This window comes from Manis javanica, chromosome Y, assembly GCF_040802235.1.
Source record: "Manis javanica isolate MJ-LG chromosome Y, MJ_LKY, whole genome shotgun sequence".
Lineage (NCBI taxonomy): Eukaryota > Metazoa > Chordata > Mammalia > Pholidota > Manidae > Manis > Manis javanica.
This window is the reverse complement of record NC_133175.1, coordinates 5,634,860-5,656,294: the sequence shown is the minus strand read 5'-3', so window position 1 is coordinate 5,656,294 and position 21,435 is coordinate 5,634,860. Positions and strand designations below refer to the sequence as shown.

At 41.4% G+C, this 21,435-nt stretch overlaps 1 non-coding gene and 1 pseudogene across 1 annotated transcript; both read right to left on the bottom strand.

The window, feature by feature from the left end:
* Positions 1-17,717: 17,717 nt before the first annotated feature.
* Positions 17,718-21,118, bottom strand: LOC140847584 (large ribosomal subunit protein eL39-like; annotated as a pseudogene).
* Positions 18,345-18,444, bottom strand: LOC140847589 (small nucleolar RNA SNORA69). The gene has a single exon (XR_012127628.1). It is a non-coding gene; the product is annotated as a small nucleolar RNA SNORA69 (small nucleolar RNA).
* Positions 21,119-21,435: the final 317 nt, after the last annotated feature.

Genomic DNA, 21,435 nt, shown 5'->3' with positions numbered 1-21,435 from the left:
TACTGTACTTATGTGAATAATCAGGCCAAATTTATCAAAACTAGACTTTTTTGCAATCAAATTTATCTTTATTTGGCTATCTTTGGTAGAAATGAGGGTAACTGTATAAAGAAAAATTAAGTTTCAAAGCACAACTTCGTGGATATTAGATTCTAGTACTGCTCACTATAAAGTGGGCTACATCCTGAATTCTTCCAATGCCTGACCACAACTCTCCAAACAAATGTTGTCAATTTTTCTCCTGCCCTCTGACTTGTATCATTGATAACTAAAACTGCCCTTTCTCCTGAAGCCCTGTAAACTGAATATTAATCATTTCCTATAAAGTTTAGAAAAATCAAAGCAGCTCATATATGGATAATCTTTCCAGCAGTTGCTGTGTTCCACTCAGAAAGACCCCCAGAGACACTGAAACTGAAAATCAGGAAAATCTATCAGACTACCAGTGCCTGCCTTAACTCCATCTAAAGATGCTTTGACCCTGACTTCAAGGATTCTTCTCAACTACGTACCCTCAGAACTCAGAAATTGGTTTATAATATGCTCTAATCATTAGCCATTGACTTTCTTTTATTTCCATAGAAATGCCTCTTATTTAATTCCTGATCACTTTAATCACACACCTAACTTTGGTACACCTGCATCACTGCTTCCCTAAATGAGTTTAACTGAACTGACCTATTGTCAGGACTACAAGACTGGTTCAATGAAATGGAACAATCTACTAACTCAACTTCTGGACTGTGACATTTCATGGGAAGTTTCAGAGCAGGGAACTATAGGGGTTCAGAATGAATCACCCCAAGATGTACCACTCTGGCATGTGGATTATATTGAGCTGAAAACAATCAATCCCAAAAGACCCAGAAAAGAACTTTGATTTTTCTCTTGTAAGTGCTTAAAATATTGGATAAAAGACCTGCTCCAGGAAGAGATTTATCACAATAGATAACTAGAGTATAATATGAACTAGGGAGTGGTGGACAGGGAGGGATTTAGCAAAGTCTATCTGTTGAAATCCCTCTCTGTGTCCCGTTATTTCTGGGTGGCCCAGCAAATATTTGTTTGCCAAACTTTTACTCCTTTTCATCTTCCTTTGAATTGCTTTCCTTCTCTTTGAGGTCGCAGACCACTACCCACTTCTCCTTAGGTCAGGATGACATATATACCTAATTTTGCCTGTCTTTGGAATCCCTCATGTTTATGTGCACTCCCTGTAGGTACTTAATTAAATATGAATTTTTCCTGTTAATCTGTCTCATATCAAGACAATTCTCAGACCATCCAGAAGAACCTTAAAAGGTAGAGGAAATATTTTCCTCCCCAACAAGAACAAAGAAGCCATCTTGGTTGTGGATCTTCTAGCTCCTTTTCCTCCTGCCACCCAGTCAGGGTCTGCCCAAGTTCTTGACCTACAACATGATGATGGAAACAAATGTTTGTTGAAGCCACTAAGTTTCAGGATAATTTGTTACCTAGCAATACATAATGGAAAAATATTCTCTCTTATTCTCTAAAATGTCAGTGAAAACCTTTTAGAGCACAAATATTTTGTTGGTATAAAATTTTGTCATTCTGGGATATCCAAATCACACACTAAATATATGGTTGTCTGCATATTACAAACATGAGAATGTCACTTGTTATTAAAAGATATAAAAATGCATCTTACACTAGGGATATATATTGTTTTGGCATCAGCCTCAACCAGATCCTTTTTATTTAAAGCATGTGAATTCAGAATACCTCCCTTGGCCCCTAGGAATACTTCCGTATCATTGCATTAATGATACTTTATACTAATGAATTGTCTAGGTATCTATCTCCCTGACTAGATCAGTGTTTTTCAAATTGCAGATGTAACATTATTAGTGGGTCTTGAAATCCATTTTTAATGAAATAGACAAAAATAAAAATATAAGTATGTATCACACACAATTATTAAGTGAAATAACTTGCTGGGGTGTACATGTGTGGCCACTGGACCAGTCTGCGAGAGACCTTAGGACAGCATCCAGTCTAACCAATTTACCACCTTATCCCCAGAAGCCAGCACATTGCTTGGCACAGATATTCTATAAATATTTATTAAATGAATGAATGTTATTCTTGACTGTTCTATTTGGACATAAACATTCTCATCTTGGGACTTGAAGGGCCCCCACCAGTAATATGGCGAACTTCTGGCTTCTCTTTGGGGTCCTCGGTTCCCGCCGGCACTACCTGAAGCCCAATCACCTCTCGCCCCTCTCCCAATCCCAGCACCAATAGCCACCAGCCCAGTAGAAGTAACACCACAATCACCCCATTCCCCTTCCTATATAACCCAGCACCTTTCCCTAATAAAGAGAAATTTTCCAGTGAATTGCTGCTGTGTGTCGCTCCTTTCCTTTCAGGACTCTTCACTGTTTCCTAAGAATAGTACTGGGCTCCAGACTTCCACTTCCTCTATAAACTATGGAGTGTTATAGCAGTTTTGTTGATTCATTCCCAGTTTTCAGTTTTCATCTAAATATCTACACCAGTGTGAGTTTTCTGTTAACTACCTGCTGAAACAGAAACTGCATCCCTTCCCCAATCTGGTCAAAAAATAAAGAAGGAAAGAACGGCAGGAAGGAAGGAGGAAGAGAGGAAAGAGGGGAGGAAGCAACAAAGAAAAGAAGAAAAAAATCAGTTACAGGTTTGCACCAGGAAATCTTAAAGATGAATTGCTACCATTCACTAATTCCCAACAATTAACCAGGAACTATTTTTGCTGTTAGACCAGCCACTTCGACTCATCATCTATTTTAATTGTCACAGCAAGTCTATACCACCAAATTATTAGCCCCCATTTCACACATACTCAGGGTGGTTAATTAACAGCCCTAACATCACCCAGCTAATAACTGAAAGATCTGCAATGTAATCCCCGACCTTTCCTAGCTCCAAAGCTCTGTTGAGATTTCCATGTTACTCTGCTGTCCCCATGCACTTAACCAAAGTACCTACACAAGTGTTTATGCTAAGCCTGGACAGCCTACAAATAGTACATTTTCTCTGTCCAACAATGGGGAACCAACCAGTGTATACACGACCTTAAGTGGGGGTTTATGATGTAGACATCATTAGTGAAGCTCAAAATCTTTTACTGATTTGTAAACAAAACTCTCCTCTTTAAAAACGTACTTAGGTGTTTGGGTGGTTACCTTATTTTTCAATAAATGTTTTACTTTTGAATAGTTAAGACTTACAGAAAATTTGCAAGAATAGTACAGAGTACACCTGTTTACACTGTATTCAGTTTCCCCTATTGTTTCTATTTTTCAAATGTTTTTAACCACACCACAATAATGAATTGGTAATAAAAAACAAAGTTACCTCTACTGGGACTTCCAGAAAAAAATGACAGTATAGGATAACAAGGTGGAAACCTCCTCCCAAAAACACAGGAAAAAAGAAAATATAGCAAATGCAACTAAACCTGAAAACAACCTCAGGACTGCAGAATAGAACACCTATACCTGAATAAGAAGAGAAGATCACAGAAAAAGGGTAAAGTTGCACAGCCAAGGCTGAGTGGGGCCCAACCCCTTCCCCACACAAGCTTACAGGCAGGAGAAAGGGGAACAGAATGGGCAGGGGGTAGGAGCCCAGGAGGGCTGAGCATTGGGCCCTGGAGACCTGCTTGGGGAGCACAAGCCCATATTACATTGCCTTCTGGTGACTAGTGGTGCTGGATACCATGGAAAGGCAGAACACTCTGGGAGCATACCGAGGCAGAGAGGTTTGGATGGGTGCCCAGGGTAGCTGTGTGATAGTTGCACAATAATTTTCAATCACAATATAAGTTGATCACAAAGACTGTTGAAGCACAGTGATGTACATTAGAACCCAACATAAGATTGTATATTAATGATACCTTAATTTAAAAAATACATATAACATACAAAAAAAAGGAAAAGTAACATCTAACCTGTGCTGCTTGGAACCCATCAAAATACATGTTTCAGTAAAAACTCAGAAAGGCAGGGGTCAGGCTGTAATACATAAAGTAGTCAACAAGGTCTTCCAGAACAAATGGCTCCAGATTAGAACATGGGACTCATCTCTGAGCCTACAGACAGAATTAACATTTGATTCTAGTTTGAATTCCTAATAGGCCTGTGGCCTAAATCCAATATTTTGATCTTAGTTCAAAGGGGTATCTCTTTTTCAAATCCCACAGCTCACAGGATTGTCTAATTTAATTGAGGATTATCTCTTGTTTACTTGATGTGGCATCTTTTCCACATGTCAGTATTCTTGGAAGCCTCTGAAAATACTCACAGAAAAGCAAACTTAAACAAAATTCACCATAAAGCCTAAAGACAGCCCTGCGTGCAGAGAGGCAACTAAGAGGACAAAGGCCCAGAGAGGTAGAGATTTCTTAAGGAAACACCAGGACTAGCATACAGGTTTCTTGTTCCTAGCTCAGAGGGCCACTGGAGTAGATGCTCTCTGGAATGTCAGCTCAGTCCCTACTGTTCACTCTGGGCACAAGCCTACCCATAGGGAATTCATGGTTATACCCTGCCCTCTGAGCTATAGTTAACTGAGTCTTGACTTGGTCAGTCAGACTTACCTTTTTATGATCTTGCTGTTGGGATTGAAAGATTCCTGCCCATTTTTCTCTAGGACAAAGATGATGCCATGTTTGGTCTTGCTCTGAAAGAAGCAGAGGAAACAGGTCTTCCAAGAGGGATGAAAGTAAAGTGGACTTTCAGAAAGCAGCCAAAAGAAAAATCCTAGAGGGAGAGAAGGCTGTCTGACTTCTCAATGGCTTTCAAGGCCCTGGTTGTGGTTCTTCTTGGAGTCTGGCTGCCCCATCCCTGGGTTCCATGAGATATCTCTGAAAGCCTGTATTAAATTTCCTGCTTTAAAAAAATAAAAAGCAGGGGTGGAACCAGGATGGCGGCGTGAGTAGAGCAGCAGAAATCTCCTCCCAAAACCACATACATCTATGAAAATGTAACAGACAACTTTTCCTAGAATAAAGACCAGAAGACACAGGACAACATCCAGACCACATCAAGACCTGCGAGAACCCAGCGCCTTGCAAAGGGAGTAAGATACAAACCCCACCCGGCGGATCCCGAGTGCCCCTTCCCCCAGTTCCTGGAGGGAGAAGAGAGGTCTGAGCAGGAGGGAGAAGGAGCCCAGGACTGCTGGACACCCAGCCCCAGTCATCCAGACCAGAGCACAGACACAGTGCATGTGTGGGGCCCTGGATACTAGGGAAACAGGGCTGCAAGAATAGTGAGTGGGTAATGGAGGCTGGCACTGGAGGACAAAAGAAAAGTGAGTGGCCATCTTTTTGTTCTTGTTGTTGTTTTGTTGTGGTGAGTGCTTTTTGGAAGTCGTAAAGAGACAGGGACCCCAATACTAGGGAAACAGGGCAGCAAATCCAGTGAGTGGCTGCCCTAGGCTGGCACCAGAGAATAAAAAAAAACGAGTGGCCATTTGTGTGTGTGTGTGTGTGTGTGTGTGTGTGTGTGTCTAGTCATTGTTTTGTATTGGCGGATGCTTTCTGGAACTTTTAAATGGTCAGGGCAGGACACTTAGTCCAGAGGTACGGAATCTGGGGATCTCTGGGCACTCTAATCCCCTGGGCTGCAGGGAGGATTGAGGCCCCTTATGGAGATAAATAGCCTCTGGGGTGCTCCCCATCCAACACAGCTCCACCACTTTGGAGCAGCAGCCCATGCTAGGCCATGTCCATAGCAACAATAAGGATGAACTCCATAGCAGCCAGGCAGGAAGCAGAAGCCCTGTCTGCATGCAGTTACCCAGCACAAGCCACTAGAGGTCGCTGTACTCCCAGGAAAGGAAGGCCACAAACCAACAAGAAGGGAAGTTGTTCCAGCCGTCACTTTTCCCAGCTCTGCAAACTATTTCTATCACCATGAAAAGACAAAAATACATGCAAGCCAAGATCACAGAGACACCAGAGAAGGAGACACTCCTAACCAGTCTTCCTGACAGAGAATTCAAAATCATAAACATGCCTACAGAGATGCAGAGAAATATGCAAGAGAAATGGGATGAAGTCCAGAGTGAGATCACAGATGCCAGACAGGAGATCACAGAAATGAAACAAACTTTGGAAGGATTTTTAAGCAGAATAGATAAGATGCAAGAGGCCATTGATGGAATTGAAACCAGAGAACAGGAATGCATAGAAGCTGACATAGAGGGAGATAAAAGGATCTTCAGGAATGAAACAATATTAAGAGAACTGTGTGACCAACCCAAAAGGAACAATATCCATATGATAGGGGTACCAGAAGAAGAAGAAAGAGGAAAGGGTGTGGAAAGTATCTTGGAATAAATAATTGCTGAAAACTTCCCCAAACTGGGAGAGGAAATAATAGAACAGACCATGGAAATACACAGAACACCCAACAGAAAGGGTCCAAGGCAGACAACACCAGGACACATAATAATTAAAATGGCAAAGATCAAGGACAAGGAAAGAGTTTTAAAGGCAGCTAGAGAGAAAAAAGACATCTATAAAGGAAAACTCATAACGCTAACATCAGACTTCTCAACAGAAACCCTACAGGCCAAAAGAAAATGGCATGATATATTTCATGCAATGAAACAGAAGGGACTTGAAACAAGGAAACTGTATCCAGCATGACTACCATTTAAATATGATGGCAGGATTAAACAATTCCCAGACAAGCAAAAGCTGAGGGAATTTGCTTCCCACAAACCACGTCTACAGGGCATCTTACAGGGACTGCTCTAGATGGGAGCACAGAACAGAACTCCCAACATATGAAGAATGGAGGAGGAGGAATAAGAAGGGAGAGAAGAAAAGAATTTCCAGACAGTGTATATAGCAGCTCAGTAAGCGAGCTAAGATAGGTGGTAAGATACTAAAGAGGCTAACCTTCAACCTTTGGTAACCAAGAATTTAAAGCTTGCAATGGCAATAAGTACATATCTTCCAATAGTCACCCTAAATGTAAATTAACTGAGTGCACCAATCAAAAGATACAGAGTAATAGAATGGATAAAAAAGCAAGACCCATCTATATGCTGCTTACAAGAAACTCACCTCAAACCCAAAGACATGTACAGACTAAAAGTCAAGGGATGGAAAAACATATTTCAGGCAAACAATAGCAAGAAGAAATCAGGGGTTGTAGTACTAGTAGATAAAATAGACTTCAAAACAAAGAAAGTAACAAGAGATAAAGAAGGACACTACATAATGGTGAAGGGCTCAGTCTAACAAGAGGATATAACCATTCTAAATATATATGTGCCCAAAAAAGGAGCACCAGCATATGTGAAACAAATACTAACAGAACTAAAGGGGGAAATAGATTGCAATGCATTCATTTTAGGAGACTTCAACACACCACTCATGGCAAAGGATAGAACTGTTGGGCATAAAATAAGTAAGGACACACAGGCACTGAACAACACACTAGAACAGATGGACCTAATACACATCTATAGAACTCTACATCCAAAAGCAACAGGATATACATTCTTCTCAAGTGCACATAGAACATTCTCCAGAATAGACCACATACTAGCCCACAAAAAGAGCCTCAGCAAAATCCAAAATATTGAAATTCTACTAACAAATTTTTCAGACCACAAAGGTATAAAAGTAGAAATAAATTCTACAAAGAAAACAAAAAGATTCACAAACACATGGATGCTTAAAAACATGTTCCTAAATAATCAATGGATCAACGAACAAATTAAAATAGAGAACAAGAAATATATAGAAACAAATGACAACAACACAAAGCCCCAAATTCTGAGGGACGCAGCAAAAGCAGTCCTAAGAGGAAAGTATATAGCGATCCAGGTACACTTGAAGAAGGAAGAACAATCACAAATAGTCTAACATTACAATTATCAAAATTGGAAAAAGAAGAACAAATGAGGCCTAAAGTCAACAGAAGGAGGGACATAATAAAAATTAGAGAAGAAATAAACAAAATTGAGAAGAATAAAACAATAGCAAAAATCACTGAAACCAAGAGCTGGTTCGTTGAGAAAAGAAACAAAATAGATAAGCCTCTAGTCAAACTTATTAAGAGAAAATATAATCAACACAAATCAACAGAATCAGAAATGAGAATGGAAAAATCATGACAGACTCCACAGAAATACAAAGAACTATTAAAGACTACTATGAAAACCTATATGCCAACAAGCTGGAAAACCTAGAAGAAATGCACAACTTCCTAGAAAAATACCATCTTCCAACACTGACCAAGGCAGAAACACAAAAGTTAAACGAACAAATTACGAGCAAAGAAATTGAAATGGTAATCAAAAAACTACCCAAGAACAAAGCACCCGGGCCAGACGGATTTACCTCGGAATTATATCAGACACACAGAGAAGACATAATACCCGTTCTCCTTAAAGTTTTTCAAAAAATAGAAGAGGAGGGAATACTCCCAAACTCTTTCTATGAAGCTAACATCACCCTAATGCCAAAACTAGACAAAGACCCCACCAAAAAAAAAAAAAAAAATTACAGACCAATATCCCTGATGAATGTAAATGCAAAAATAATTAATAAAATATTAGCAAACCGAATTCAAAAGTGTATCAAAAGGATCATACACCATGACCAAGTGGGATTCATCCCAGGGATGCAAGGATGGTAGAACATTCGAAAATCCATCAACATCATCCACCACATCAACAAAAAGTAAGACATAAACCACATGATCATCTCCATAGATGCTGAAAAAGCATTTGACAAAATTAAACATCCATTCATGAAAAAACTCAGCAAAATGGGGATAGAGGGCAAGTTCCTCAACATAATAAAGGTCATATATGACAAACCCACAGCCAAAATTTTACTGAACAGCGAGAAGCGGAAAGCTTTTCCTCTGAGATCGGGAACCAGACAGGGATGCCCACTCTCCCCACTGCTATTTAACATAGTACTGGAGGTCCTAGCCACGGCAATCACACAAAACAAAGAAATACAAGGAATCAAGATTGGTAAAGAGGTTAAACTCTCACTACTTGCAGATGACATGATATTACAACAAAAACCCTAAAGACTCCACACGAAAACTACTAGAACTGATATCAGAATACAGCAAAGTTGCAGGGCACAAAATTAACACACAGAAATCTATAGCTTTCCTATACACTAACAATGAACAAATATAAAGAGAAATCAGGAATTCAACTCCATTCACAATTGCATCAAAGAGAATAAAATACCAAGGAATAAATGTAAACAAAGAAGTGAATGATGTATACTCTGAAAACTACAAGTCACTCTTAAGATAAATTAAAGGGGACACTAACAAATGGAAACTCATCCCATGCTCGTGGCTAGGAAGAATTAATATTATCAAAACGGCCATCCTGCCCAAAGCAATATACAGATTTAATGCAACCCCTGTCAAATTACCAGCAACATTCTTCAGTGAACTGGAGCAAATAATTCAAAAATTCATATGGAAACACCAAAGACCCCGAATAGCCAAAGCAATCCTGAGAAAGAAGAATAAAGTAGGGGGCATCTCACTCCCAACTTCAAGCTCTACTATAAGGCCATAGTAATCAAGACAATTTGGTACTGGCACAAGAACAGAGCCAAGGACCAGGGGAACAGACTAGAGACTCCAGACATTAACCCAAACATATATGCTCAATTAATATTTGATAAAGGAGCCATGGACATACAATGGCGAAACAACAGTCTCCTCAACAGAGGTGCTGGCAAAACTGGACAGCTACATGTAGGAGAATGAAACTGGACCATTGTCTAACCCCATATACAAAAGTAAATTCAAAATGGATCAAAGTCCTGAATGTATGTCATGAAACCATTAAACTCTTGGAAAAAAACATAGGCAAAAACCTCTTAGACATAAACATGAGTGTCCTCTTCTTGAACATATCTCCCTGGGCAAAGAAAACAACAGCAAAAATGAACAAGTGGGAGTATATTAAGCTGAAAAGCTTCCGTACAGCAAAAGACACCAACAATAGAACAAAAAGGAACCTTACAGTATGGGAGAATATATTTGGAAATGACAGATCCGATAAAGGTTTGACGTCCAATTATATAAAGAACTCACATGCCTCATCAAACAAAAAACAAATAATCCAATTAAGAAATGTGCAGAAGAACTGAACAGACAGTTCTCCAAAAAAGAAATACAGATGGCCAACAGACACATGAAAAGATGCTCCACATCATTAATTATCAGAGAAATGCAAATTAAAACTACAATGAAGTATCACCTCACACCAGTAAGGATGGCTGCCATTCAAAAGACAAACAACAACAAATGTTGGCGAGGCTGTGGAGAAAGGGGAACCCTCCTACACTGCTGGTGGGAATGTAAATTAGTTCAACCATTGTGGAAAGCAGTATGGAGGTTCATCAAAATGCTAAAAACAGACTTACGATTTGACCCAGGAATTCCAGTCCTAGGAATTTACCCTAATAACACAGCAATCAAGTTTGAGAAAGACAGATGCACCCCTATGTTTATAGCAGCACTATTTACAATAGCCAAGAACTGGAAGCAAGCTAAATGTCCATCGGTAGATGAAGGGATAAAGATGATGTGTTTCATACACAGACTGCAATACTACTCACCCATAAGAGGGCAAATCCTACCATTTGCAGCAACATGGATGGACTGAAAGGTATTATGCTCAGTGAAATAAGCCAAGCAGAGAAAGAGAAATGCCTAATGATTTCACTCATCTGTGGAGTATAAAAACAAAGGAAAATCTGAAGGAACAAAACAGAAGTGGAATCATAGAACCCAAGAATGGACTAACAGGTACCAAAGGGAAAGGGACTGGGAAGTATGGGTGGGTAGGGGGCGATGGGGGGTGAAGAAGAGGGGTATTAAGATTAGCATGCATGGGGAGTGGAAGAAAGGTGAGGGCTGTACAACACAGAGAAGACAAGTGATGATTCTATAACATTTTGCTATGCTGACGGACAGTGACTGTAAAGGTGTTTATAGGGGGGACCTGGTATAGGGGAGAGCCTAGGAAACATAATATTCTTCTTGTAAGTGTATATTAAAGGTAAAAAAAAAAAAGAAAGGAAGAGAAGGGGGATTACTCCCTGATAGGATAAAACTAACTGTAAAGATGATCGGCTATGGATGTACACTTTTCTGATAATATTCCTTTCTCTTAAAAAAAAATAAGCAGTTCCTGTGTGGTGTCCTCAAATGAGTTGTGCACAATGATATAAAGGGCATATCAAAGTGTGGGCAAAGGGTCTGTTTGTGTTTATACAGAGGATCAAAGCCCAATTTAGCTACCCAGAAAATGAACTAAGATACAATATGAAGAAGAACTTCCAACATCAGCATTCTCTGGAAGAGTCATACCAGAAGATGATCATCAAAAACCCTCAACAAAGACCCAGGCAATGCTGCAGTTGTAGCTGCATTCATCCCACCAGTTCCTGGACTTGTCATTGGAATGAAGAAAGAGATATCTAAGCTGGCCTGTGCATTCATTAAAACAACAAATTTGACTGGATCTATACTGTTGGAACTCAATCAAGAATTAGGAGATTTATATAATATATATAAATTAGTCAGGGGGATGAAAGTAGAGCATAGAGAATATAGCCAATAATTCTGTCACACCATTCTATGTTGTTAGGTAGTAAATAAAATAGTTGGTGTAAAAATTTAATAATGTAGATTACTGTCGAATCACTACGTTTTATAATTGAAAGCAATATAATATTGTTTATCAACTACAATTTTTTTAAAAATGCTTTAAAACAATGAAGTCAGAAGGCCAGAAGGGGGAGCTCTCACACCTTGCCACTCACTGTTGATTGCGGACCCCAACCGGAAGAGACTGTACCTGTCTTTCCCTGCGGGAAAATTCCTGTACTCCTACCCCAGCAGGAGGGAGAAAGGTTTTCCCTTGCCTGGTAAAAGCCCAACAAGTGGGGTACTGTCACAGCTCAGCCAATTAAAAGCCATTTTCCTCACTTATTACCCCAATGGACTTTTTGTTTACAACCCCTCCTTCTAACTCAGCCCCCCCCCCTTTCTTCTATAAAAGAACATTCTTTTCCTTTGTTCTCTGGCTTCCTATGGTTTTGCCATTACTTGCATGTTCTGAATTGCAATCCTCTACTAGTTCCCAATAAACCAATCTTTCCTGGTAAAATAACTGATAGTTTTAAGGTTAACACAATACACAGCAATGAAACCCAGTATCCACGATTGCACGTAGCAGCTAACACCTTGTGATGATGAGCAAGAGCAAGTACAGGAAGCAAGAGAGACATGAGAAGTTAGTTATTCCATTAATAGAAAATGTAAAAGCAGGCAAGGCTAATCCATGCTGTTAGATGTTACAATAGTGGTTATGCTGGGGAGAGATGGTGTGTGGAAGGGGGCCCAAGGAGGGGATTCTGGAAAGCTGATCGTTTGTTTCCTGATGTGGGTGGTGGCGACACAACTGGATTCACCCTGTGAAAATTCATTGAGCTGTACTTGTAAGAAAGTACACCTTCCTGTATGTATTTTTCAATAGAATTGTTTTAAAGCCTATCATTCTAGTATTGATAAGAAGGGGGATTTTTTTTTTTAAAGAGGAAGGAGTGTTCACTTTTAAACTTTCTGTTTTTCTTTACTTCTAGATTACCCTGGCCTGGAGTATGCTGCTGGTGTTTGATATTTTTGGTGTGTTCTTCTATCATTTCCCTCACTACCATTATTATGTGCATCTTTGTGTCTATTAAATATCTCCAAAACCATTGGCATTTTCAGCCCTGCTGGAATGTAAATAATTCAAATTAATGAAGAGAACAGTCTCATTTAGAGTCAGGCTGAAAAACAAGTCCTGTCCTGCTGCTCCTGCCTGTTTCCATCAGCAGCTTCAGCAGTGATTGTACTTAAAAGTGTGGGTGGCAGCCCCCCAGTGTGGTGAAGGAGGCTGTCCTATACAGGGTGAGCAGTGGGAACAGTGCCATTCCCAACTCATGGCATGCCTGAGATTTCATGAGCTGCCTGACTGTCCTTATCCTTTCCCTAGTACCTTAAACTCCAGCTACCTACCCACTCACACACACACACACACACACACACACACACACACACACACACACACACACACACACACACACACACACACACACACACACACACACACACACACACCACACAGTCAGCCTCCTTGTGAATCTGGAGGAGGCCTTCCCTGACTCTCCAGGCAAGTCATTATTCCTTCACTCCTTGTATTACACATGGTAAGGAACACATTCTGTTCTTGCTCACTTACTTGTCCACCCCCCTTTCATTCATTCATTCAGCCATCCAACCAACTTATTTATTGAGCACTTCCTTTGTGCCAGTTGCTGTGTTAGGTGAGAACAGTCAGCAGTGAGCCAGACAAACCCATCCCTTTCCTTGTGAGTCCACAGTCATCACGGAGGAAGAGAATTAATTAAGCACACATGTACCTTGATAGTTACAATTGTGAAGGAAACTTACAGTGTGATTTTAGAATTCCTAAGTAGAGGGACCTAACTGGATTAAGGGAAATGAGAGGCAGCCAGGGATGGTCTCCCTGTGGAAGCAAGAAGTGGATTGACAACTTAAAGATGAATGGGAGGTCACCAGGCACAGAGAACATTCCAGGTCCAGGTCCAGGGAATATCATGTGGGAAGGCTCTAAGGCAGGGTGGAGCTTGGTATGCTGAGAGACAGAGAGACCAGTGTAGCTGGATCTGGCATAGGTGAGTGAACAGGGGTAGGAGCTATGTCATGCTCTTTTGGGCCATTTTAAGATTTATCCAGAGAGTACTGTGAAGTGGAGGAAGAGGGGAGTGCTGTGGTGAGCAGATCTGTATCTCAAGAAGTTCAGTTTTGGGGTTTCTCAATCTTGGCACCACTGATCTTTTGAGATGGTAATTCTTGGTTGTGAAGGACTGTCCTGTGCACCGCACCGTAGGATGCTGCCAGTGGCACTTCCTTCCCCACAACTGGTGCAACCAAAGATGTCTCCAGACATTGCTGAATGTGCCTTAAGGCACAAAATCACTCCTGATGAAGAGTGACTATCCCAGACCATTTACTTAATTCGGCGAGGTTAGTTTTCTCTGATGAGGGTTTGCCACCTCCACTCCGACACACAGGTGATGAACAGAGCCTCTGCTCCCTGAACACCCACAGGTGCTTTGCAAGTACAGGGGCTTGATGTTCGAGTCTCTGGAATGTAACATCATCAGGTTAGTGTAAATGGCTATTTCACCCTGTTATTTCCAAGAATTTAAAAAATCTACTCCTGTTCAGACATTCAGATTGTTTCTCACTGCCCTTCCTGCAAACATCAGCTACCTATTATGTTAAACACTCAAATTGGTAGTTGCTATTAAGAGAAATGAGGGGGTGCATAAACTTTTTTCATCTGTGAAACACAGTATCTTGTAGAACTGACTCTTTCAGATATTACCACTCAATCCTGACAAAGCTGAGGTAACCAGGTATTATGATTTTGAAGCATTCTCTTAAGAGAGCAAGTTCCCACAGCTGGATCAGTGATGATGGAGCAGGGATTCAACCCGACGTGAGTGCAAATCCAGGATTTTGACTCTCATGTCTCCCTGCCTTCTTTCCAGGGCCTTGAGGGGTTACTCTACACCTCCAAATGAAAATCCTGCCAACTGGAAGGGAACTGGCATCTCTCTAGCAGCTGATGTTGAGCACCAACTCAGTGCCTGCTCTGACTTCTCCCATGAAGACCTGTCCCTTCCCACTATCTTTGGTCTCTGTCTCATTTTAACTTCATCCAATACTTGGCCCATCTGCTTTGGAAGGATCTACACCAAAACTTCAGTCCTGCTCACTCCCGTTCCTGCTTTTGCTGGTCAGGCACTGGGCCAAGGGCTTCAGTGTGTTCTTACATTTCATCCTCTCAGCACTCTTGGGGAGGGCCCGTCAGCCCCACATTGCAGATGAGGACACTGAGGTTTAGCGCTAGTGAATGAATGGCAGATTTGAACCCAGACTGTGCAGTCCCATCATACTCCAAACTGCCAATTCTTAACCCTCCCTTGGCTGCTGCTGGCTCCTCAGTAGGCCATCAAGGAATGGGCAGTTATCACCATGGGTGACACATGACACAGCACAAGGCTGACAATCTGCTGCTGTATGTTTTGTGGGTAAAGGTAAAACTTAAACATCTCAAAGCCCCCATTTCTCCCTCAGGAAGCATCAAACCAGTGCTCCACTGGTCAGGAAACAAATAGTGACAAGTATACAAGCTAGCAAGGGGCCTCTGGAACCAGAAACCTGTGCCCAACCCTCAGGCTCACAAGAAAACCCCTTGTACATGGCCAACCCTGAGTCCATGTCACTTCCCCTTTTGTTCCCAATTCTAACCTACTTGGGTCTGTCGAGAAAGCTCTCTGCCCTTAGCGTGACCTTGACCCTGTCCCAACCTACTCTGACTAGTGAGGCTGGGGTACTTCTAATGCTCCAATACCGCAAGCTCCCCATCACTTGCCTGCCCATTAAATGTATCCAGTCTCTCTGCTTTGGACATGAGTGATATTTGTAGCATATTAACATTTACCAACTGCTGTTTACACTGGCAGCTGTCTTTGAATGCAAAGGCAACACTATCACAGTACAAGAATGTATTTGAAATCTAGGGACTTGTAAAGGAAGTTGAGATCTGTTCCAGATATCCGTTGGGAGCTCCCAGGTTCCTAGGGTGGTTAGTCGGTATCCTGCAGCTGAGCCTTCTAGTGTGATTGTAGGTTAGGGACTCCAGAGCTCTGCAAGCCTACCCCACTCCAACTTGCCACACATGACTCACAGCACCTGACATTGCCTGTAACTTGACTTCTCAGCTACATCCAGCCCATGCTCCCTACAAACTGGCTGTGGAGTGCCCACCAAACTTGATTCCTCTTTCCTTTGCTGCAGGTTTCATTTTAATTCCACAGGCAATTTGGTAATTTTTGTTCTTTTCCATGTTTTCCAGGCATTTGTTACAGCTTCTGTATTGGGCTATTAGCCTCTGTGTAAGAAATATATATTTGGTCATTCAGATGACCAGGTATGTACATCCCAGGTATGTTTGGTCTTCATCCAGTTTCTGAGAACACTGCAGTCTTTTTTTCTTTTGTGAGCATATATTTTTAAGGTATCATTCATATACTCTCTTATGAAGGATTCACAAGAAAAACCATGTGGTTATTACATTCACCCTTATTATCAAATCCTCCCTGCCCCATTCCCCAGTGTAGTCACTGTCCATCAGTGTAGTAAGATACCCCAGAGTCCCTATTTGTCTTGAGCTATACTGTCTTTCCAGTGACCCCACACACACCATGAGAAAACTGCAGTCTTAAAGGTGAAATGGGTGTCTTGTCATGTTCATGAAACACTTTTGGATGCCACCCAATGGTGGGGATTGGGAGCCTGGGTGGCTGGAGGTTCACTCAGTGGCCAATAATTTTGCCAATCATGACTACACAATGAAGCTCTTACAAAAAACCCTGAAAAGAGCTTATCACTCTCTTGTATCCTGCTTCTCCATCTGGAGAGCTTCCATGGTCTGGGAGTCATAATGCATCCACCTGCCAGAGGAACCAGGCCCCAAGCTCCACAAGGATAGAAGCTCCTTTAATTGGGACTTGCCCTATGTATCTCTTCACCTGGCTGTTCACTTGTATCCTTTATTAAACTGCTAAACATGTTTTCCTGAGTTCTGTGAGGCACTCTAGCAAATTAATTGAACCTAGTGGGAGGTCATGGGAACCTCCCATCTGTAGCCATTAGTTCAGAAGCACAGGGAACACGCCTGGGGCTTGCAACCTGCTTCTGGAGTCTGGGATGGTAGGTAGTCTTGTGGGATAGAGCCCTTAAGGAATCTGGTGGTCTCCAGGCACATAGTGTCAGAATTGAGTTCTTAGACACCCTACTGGTGTTTGAGTATTGTTTGGTGTTGTGTTGGGGAGGAAGTCCCCTGGTAAATGCACTGGAATTGGGTCCAGGAACCCTAAAGGAGTTCTTTTATTACTGCTATACACTATACCACTTTTGTTGTATAGGAGGGAATAAAACAGCCTCATATACCATTTGCCTACTCATCAATTAATCCCAAGTACTTACAGTAGTGGGTGGCACATAAATGCCAAGTAAATTTGAATTTGTCAAAACATTCTATTGATTTATTTCAACGATTTAAAAAATGCAGAAACTTAGTTCACAGGCTGTACAGAAACAGGATACCAGTTTACCAACCCCTGGGATCAGCTGATTCCTATTTATTGAGGACTGGAATTATAGAAAGCATATAAAGAGGTTACTTAAAGAACATGCTAACCTCAATTTACAAGGGTGGCACATATATGCACCTCCCACAACAGAAGGTTTAAGTACCATTAGCCACATGGAGCTAATAAATAATCACAATTAAAATTTTTAAAAATCAGTTCCTTACTCACACTAGCCATACTTCAAGTACTTGGTAGTCAGGAGATTTTTCTATCATTGCAGGAAGTTCTATTGGCCAGCACTGGGTTAAATCTAGGAGAAGAGGGAATTTAGTACTTCATGTAAAAGAATAAAAAAGCAGTTCAGGCAAAAGGTTTCACATATTTATTACTGAATTAATAGACGAGTGCAGAGGCATAAAAATCACTTCCCTCATAAAACACACCCAATTACATAAATGGTAGCAATGTTTACAGCAAATTCGTAAGTGCATGTGACTTTGATACAGCATAAATATGTGTGCCATCTTACGTGTGACTCCTTATAGACCCAGCTTGGTTCTTCTCCAATGTCTCCTCTTGAGTGTACCTACAGCGAAGGAAACCACAAGTTACACAAGCAGTGTGACGTCAATTTTGCTGCATTCAGTCACCACAAACTTTGCCTTTTAAGTACCATAAGATCCTTGAAAGGCAAAGGGGTCCTGATTTCCTTCGTTTAACAAGTTTGGAGCCCTTTGTGTAGAATAAAAAATGATTTCCTAGTGGTGCTTAAAAACTACACATACCAAATTTTTACCTGTCAAAATGATTCCAGGCTAAGGAAACCCTCTAGTTCTTAATCAAGACAGGGGTAGTGGGGAAGCACTGTCCCTTCCAAATGTACTCACCCACTTTTGATTCAACAAACCTGGGGCAGATCCAGAAATAGGCACATTTATTTTGAACCCCCTTCTTTCTAAACATTAAAAACAGTAATTTCCACATAGTGAGCCATACATACACAAAAGCTACTGCCCAAGTTTTACAACAGACTAACACCTCATCATTTCAATACCAAAGCAAGCAATTTGCAGAGCCAAGGCCATCTCAGAATTGTCCATATCAATCTGTCACGATTTTACCCCCATAAAGGCAAAATCATTAATGTCAGTACTTCCACAAAATGAAGCGCTGTAATTGCAACCTGCTTTAAATACATTTTAAAAGTTGGAAAACAGCTGAGGCAATAGAAAAATCATTCCACTTTTCTAATTCTCTGGGCCAAGAGTATATAAATCTAAATAAAAAAAAACTTCCTAGGTCTAGGAGACCCATTTAAGCAATAGATTGCAAGCACCCTGTACTGAGCTAGGCACTGAGATTTATATATGTATGTTTCTTTCTCCTCAAAAGACCCTTTAAAGGCAGATCCCACCATCATTGAATGGGGACCTGACAAGAAAATGATGTTCATTGTGATTTATGATGGATGTCAGAGGCTCTCAACAGAAATTCATCAAACTTGTAGAAGGGCTGAGCTGCCAAACCACTTCAAGTGAAGTACCTCAATGCTCTTTGCAGTATTGAATGATGGCAACACCATAGGTTTTAAAATCTAGCTATAACTGAAACAGTGAGAGACCCCCTACACATATAAATATAAATAATAAAGACCAGAATCTAGCACACAATTAACCGAAGGAAGCGATTAACTGGCCTATCATACTATAGTGGGTGGCAATTTGCACATGTCTGTCTAACAAGCTGAATGAATTTAGGAAATGGGCACTCAATTTTAGCTCGGACAGTTCACACCTTAGTCTTCCCGTCAGCAAACTAACTCCACTTAGATTTGCCATATAATCAAATCAGAGTTCTTTACTAGCTTCACAATGTTGCACTCCCAAATATCAAAGTCTTTACCACCTAGCAAGAGGGGCACACTTGCTAGGCCCACATTACCGTGTCAGTTTTAAAATACTGACAAATTAAGAACTTTCACAATAGTTTTATGTACCCTTCTCCTTTGTGGTCTTATGGGCTCAGTTAATTGAGAGGTCCAGGAAATGCTTCATTTTAAATCGAAGGAAGTTGTGAAAACTGTGTAACACTGTGTAACCTTGGGCAAGTATCACTGATTTCTGATGCTTAGCTTTCTTCCCTGAGACCTGTCTCAAGGCCTACCTGTTTTTCAAACAGCACTGGGGCTGAACGGCATGCAGGAAATCTGAGTTTTAGGACTAGCTTTGCCTGGAGTTAACCTAGATGACATAGGGAATCCTTCGTAGCAATTATAGTAACTTCTCTCTTCCAAAACCATCAATTCATCTGAAAGACAGGGCAATATTCAAATCTGTAGAAAAGATAAAACACTTCAAAGATGCACTGTGTGAGCAACATCATCTTCCCCACGGGGGTAACAAGACAGTCATCCACCTTATGCTCTGGCCCGCACTGAGGACAACTAGGAAATTAACAAATACTGGAGGACTGTCTGTCCCTAAGCCCAGCTGGTTGGGTGCATGCTGTCCAGAAACCCAGAAGTACATTAAACAAAAATTTTGAATAGTAGTACAGGATAAACTGGATTGTGTGTATCTTTCAATTGCATACTGATACCCAAAGGTAATCTTAAATTTAACAAAAAGCAAGCACATGGTCCTTACAGGATTTTATTACCAGTTTTCATCTGAATCCACAGAGCAATGGGGCTATTCTGCCTTTGTTTCTTGGCCAGGAATCACTTGATCCTGAAAGTCTTGTGAGAAGACTGGGAAGGACGTACAATCAACTTAGATCGAAACACCAAAGCTTGCTCAAATGCTTCAAACTCAGAACTCCTTCAACGCACAAACATTTGAATGCTTCATATACACCAAAAACAACTCTTTCAATGCTAAACCCATCACTCCCTTTGCTTCTCTGAAGGCATGTACTGTAATTCCCGTTGTTCAAATAATCAGTAGTCAGAGAAGTAACCTGCCCCAAATCAAAGTATTAATGTGTAGAGCTGAGACTCAAACCCAGGTGCCTCCTCTCTGCGCCAAAGGTTAGGGCACGTGCCAGTCTTCCCTGCTGTCACTGAAGAACTTAGAGGACCAAATATTAAAGATGGGTATAACTTGGTTTTCAGTGAAAGAGCACAGCTTTTACTAGGACAATCACTTACTTGCAAGTCACCAAGTCTCAGTGCACTGCTTTGTAAAACACACACCTACTTTTCAAAGTAATTGAAATTAACACAAAGTCCCTGACATTTGGTAGATCTATTCTAATTCACTGATTATTTTGGTATTAATTCTATTTAAAATGTCACTTTTTCCAGGACGACTTTCCCAATTTCCTGTTATATCTTTTGGCTTTCACTAAGAACGTGGGTGATCTAAGCCCAACCTGAACCACCTCCCATCCCCAGTTTGCAGGACAATCCGTAGAAAAGGCATTAGTGCTGGTCTAAAGCTTGGCCAGTGTGGCCCAATATGCCCTTGCATAATAGTAGGGACCACCATAAATGAGGCATAGACTACAACCCTCTCTTTCAGCTCGCGGTAGTCATCATAAATTTTGTCAAGTAATAAAAGTATACAACACCAGATACTGATCCTCTCCGTACCTAGAAACCTATACAATTTTAAGTTCTCAGAGAACTATGACAGGTAATCCCAAGTGACCGCACAACTAGCACTTATGGAAGAATGCTGTTATGTCATATAGACTCACACCACAGCATCCCTCTTTCCAGGCCCTTCCTACACAGGGTGACTCTCAAATCCCCTAACAAAGGGCTAACAGATCCTTTTAAATTCATAATGTGCTATATGCTCCTAGCCACCAAGTAAAGAAATTCCTCAAACCAGCAGCCTACACTCCCTTCTCAACGGGCATGTCGCGGGCAGCCCGTAGTCGGGTCACGATTTCCGGGGTGTCCCTCCAAGCCCCCACAGACTTCTCTCCCTATAACGGAATCAGATGTCTCCAAGAGAAGGGAGAAGGCAAGCGGGAACCCCTGCCCGCCTGGGCGGCGGCCGGGGACCAAGAAGTGCCCGCGAGGGGCCTCGGGCGTTAGCGCAGCCCGCCCATCCCCTGGTGTCCGATCATTCGCTAGCCTCCCGCAAGGCCCGCGGATTGCAGCGGACGCCAAACTCTCTCTTCTCTGCATAAAGCCTTAAAAAGCCTCCCGCACCTTGACGCCGTGAACGGCG